Source organism: Medicago sativa, chromosome 6, assembly GCF_051527215.1.
Source record: "Medicago sativa cultivar Bolivia chromosome 6, Bolivia_mono, whole genome shotgun sequence".
Taxonomy (NCBI): Eukaryota; Viridiplantae; Streptophyta; class Magnoliopsida; order Fabales; family Fabaceae; genus Medicago; species Medicago sativa.
Window position 1 is genome coordinate 42,103,192 of NC_140754.1, and position 4,250 is coordinate 42,107,441.

Sequence of the window (4,250 nt, forward strand, 5' to 3'; positions counted from 1 at the left end):
TACATCAATCATTGAGTCACCACGAGAAACAGAGCAGAATCTATGGTTGTCAGGTTTTATCATTCTCTAATTATATATTTGTTTGTTGATTAATTCATCACATCAGTAAATGGAGAGGAATGTGTTGTTGTTTCTTTGGATGCCGTCAGGGATGACCGGTTTTACTTTGCATATCTTTCTTATTTTGCTATACTTTTTATTTTGCTATACTTTGACGTGCTTTGTTTCCATATTGACGACATATAAAGTATCAAATAATTCAAACCAATTTCAAATTATTATTGTGTTTCTTAATTCAAAGTTCCTATGAAATTAAATAGGCAAACGATTTACTATATATCATCATGCCAGTTTTGACCAGGGTCGGTCCAAGGGGGCGGCCGGTCCAAGGGGGGGCCACTGAAGCAAAGGGTTTTATGCTTCCAATTTTTCCAGGTCTCATCTTAGGCCTCCAACTCTTTTTTTCTTTAAATATGTTGGAGTTTTTTTTTGGTGGTGACCGGGGTCTGAACCTCGGACCTTTGCATATTTTATGCATTGTCCTTACCAACTGAGCTAAGCTCACGAGGACAAATATGTTGGAGTTTTATCGTATATTATTATTATTAGTATTAATGATTTACTGAGTTTACGTGGTATATTACTTAGTTAATCAAAAATATTTGTGGCCTATTTACTTGGAAGTATACGGTTGGTCAATGCTAATTAATATGTTTACAGTTTTTGCTCAAGAGAATAGCTTGCAACACGATATAAATATGAAAGAGGGATACATAAGGTTTCTAAGGTATAACTTCTTTAATTTTTCTCTTTTCGTATTTAGTCACTAATAAGAAATAATAAGCACCAACTTCCTTTGGGCATCCAAATATTGTTCCTGAAACTTTGTTAGTTAACGTGCAGTATTAGCTAGCAATAATTGTATCCTGAGGAGTACTAGACGTAAGAACTACCTCATTGGATAATCAACATGTGGTGGCGAAGTACTCTTAAGCTCCGCATTTACACGCCTCAGTCAATAATCAATAAGTTTTCTTTCTTCTATAATCATATTTATTTTGTTTGCGGTTATTGATTATTGTTTTTTTTTTTTTTAAGAATTTATAGAATAAACATTTCTATCTTAAGTCATTCATATCTATATATATATATATATATATATATATATATATATATATATATATATATATATATATATAGACACACACATACATACATACATATATACTAGGTGGAAAGCTTGTTCGTTGCACGAGTTTATACTGTGGCCAGAGATGCACATGGTCTCGTTTTAGTAGCTGCTACTTGGAAAACTGAGGCCTTTTCAGATGCCGGCACAGCAGAAGCTTATGTGATGTATCACTCTATTCATTTTTCCATAGATTGTTGTTTTCAGAAGAGTGGTGTTTGAAAGTGATTGTGATGTTTTGGTTCGAACTGTAAAAGGAGAGGAGGAAGATGGCAGGTCGTATTTTGGGAAATTGGTATCAGGGATTAGAAATTTGAGATTTAACAATCTTGCTTTGATTGAACCCAACATGACTTGGATGGGAAATGTTCCCGAGTCCATCGCTAGTACAAAAAACACTTATTAACTCAGACATTTTAAATGGGTTGCTATCCACCTGATTTAAAAAGAAGAAAAGTGGTAAGGTTTTTAGTCATAAAGAATTTAAATGGGGTAACCAGATTTAAAAAGTACTTTAATTAAATTAAAATTAAAATAAAACGAGAAACTCGATTGCTTTTTCTCTCAAGTTCATCTCTGAGGCGTGTGTATTTTTTTTGCGAATGTAACGTTCTCTTCCCTCTATCTAAAAAAGCAAACCCAAACTGACTTTACTCTTCTTCTTCCTCAAATCCAAACTCAATCTTCATCATGTAGCTTCCTTTACTTGGTGGTGCGATGGGTTCTTTCTCCGCACCACCGCCGCCCCCTTTTCCCCGGTCGTCGTTGCTTCTTTCTTTCCAGATCAACATCTCTCCGCCAGCTTCGAGGTTTGGTAGTTTTTCGTCAGATCTTGGGTTCCGATGTCTGTTTGTTGGTTCTGGTAAGGGAGCGGCGGCGCTTGGTGGTGGCGCCGTCACTTGTGTTACAGGTTGTGGGTTGTAGATCCAGATCCAGTTCTGTCGACTTCTTCTGCAGGTTTTGTTTGGTTGTTGTTACATCTTCCTTCACTGTGATTAATCCTCCTTCATTCGGATTTTTTGTCCAGTCGTCGCAAGGCTCATGGTGGGTGAGGGTGGTTCTGTAATGGTCATGGATCTGCTACAGGTTGTTGGCGGTTTGGTGGCAGCCTCTTCACGGCGGCGATTGTGTTGTTTTTCTTGTTTTTATTGTCGGTTGTGTTCCGTCGGTTGCCGTTTGTTTAGCCGCCGACTGGCTTATGTTTGTTGGCAGCCTCCGGTACGTTTTTTGTTTATGTTCGTGATGTTTGCTTGTTTATGTTCGTGATGTTTGCGATCAAAGATTGGGCGGCTGAAGATTCTTGACGTTTTTGTGGTTCGTATCAAAAACCCGAAAGGGTATGGTTCTATTAAACCCAAAAGGGTATAATATTGTTTTTTCTTTCTATTGTTATGCTTTTGTGTATGTTTAATGTTTATATATGCATCTAGGCTTTTATGTATGTGTATTTAATTTAATTAGTGTTAGTATAATATTGATATTTGGAGTTGTCTGTGTGTTTGATTCGTATGTCTATTTTTTTGTGCTTTAGGAACCCATAAGAGATCCCATGGGCTAGCACTGGTGCTGATATTATTGTTGAGTCCACCGGTGTTTTTACCGACAAGGACAAAGCTGCTGCTCATTTGAAGGTTTGTATTTCTTTGGCTACACTCTTTCGTTGCTGATTATTTGTTTACTAAAATTTGAGCTATTATTTTCCCAAATGCTGCACATAATAGTTGATATTATTACTAAAATTTGAGCTCTTTCTTATTTTCCCAATTGCTGCACATATTTGTTGATATTATTACTAAAAGAAGAAGACTAAACTTGAGGGAGAGTCTTGAAAGAGAAGGCTCATTTGGTCAAAAGAGTTACTAGTCTTTTCTTAACATTCTTGCTCATGTGATTTTGACATTATGCATTAGTAGCACATGATCACTTTGAGGTTAGTTCCTGAAATGCAAAGTGACTTGTGAAATATTTGGATTCTTAGAAGCTTTTTTTTGGCTCATATGTTATTCATTTGAGTTCTCTCTACTGTGAAGTTTTTAGGTAGGTTGGTGAATCTTTTGTCACTTTGTTATTATTGTTGTTCTGTGAATTGTATGTGAATAGCTATGGTTTTTGTTGCTTTCAGGTATGGGACTTGAAAAGTGTGGAGAAGATAAAATGTTAGGACTTAGATTTACTCCAAGACACAACTGTTCAAACAGGTTTGCTTCTTTTTCATGTTGCTTGAATTGAGGTTCTTTTTGGTTATTTGTGAATTGTGATCATTTATATCTTAAAATGTTTCGGTGCCAACACGTGCAATCACATTCAATTGTTTCTATTTTCTCAAATTATTACCGGTGTCGACATGTCAGTGTCGTGTATTTCTGTTGGTGCCATGATTCATATTTGGCATAGTGAGTCAATTATGTATCATGAGTGCCAAGGGGAGCCAAAAATTCAACACAGAAACTATATTTTCAAAAGTTTGTTATGAAATGGATGAACAGATAGTTGACCTTTTTCTTTTTTACCTTTGTCAAAGGTATATGATTGATGTTATTAGTCCCAACCATAATGTTGGGACATTAATGGTCCACATTGGTAATCATTCCTTATAGTCCCCCACACAAAACAATTTTAATTTGCCTCAAGTATTTGTTTGAATTGGTTTTAGGATATGGGCTACGTCACTGAATGTGCTAAATCAAGCAATAAACAAAGCCTTACAAGTGAAGTCCATAGTGCTATGAAGCAAGAGATACAATACCAGAACCTTATCATAATTGGTTTGGTGCATGTTTTCCTGCAGTCATATAATACTTATTGACATAGGGGCCGAGGTTTGAATCCAAAATTCTCCATTTATTCATCTTATGGGATAAAATTTTGGCCATTGGACTACTTGACTAAAAACAAAAGAAGCTAGTCATTTAGTCGTCTTCAAAATGTTGTCGTATTCATCAATCCATAATATTCATTCATTTAATTTAATATTTCCTTGATATTAATTTTTTATCTCCATTTATTGGTATCTAGATTAATCGGAAACATGCAGGAGAGCTTGTTGATGAAACACAGGTGA

The 4,250-nt window shown here is 35.6% G+C and overlaps 1 long non-coding RNA gene across 1 annotated transcript; it reads left to right on the top strand.

Annotated features, from left to right (window-relative positions):
* The first annotated feature begins 1,755 nt into the window (after positions 1-1,755).
* On the top strand, positions 1,756-3,930 carry LOC146915230 (uncharacterized). Its single transcript, XR_015014515.1, has 4 exons — positions 1,756-2,526; positions 2,721-2,820; positions 3,312-3,387; positions 3,843-3,930. It is a non-coding gene; the product is annotated as an uncharacterized LOC146915230 (long non-coding RNA).
* The last annotated feature ends 320 nt before the right edge of the window (positions 3,931-4,250 follow it).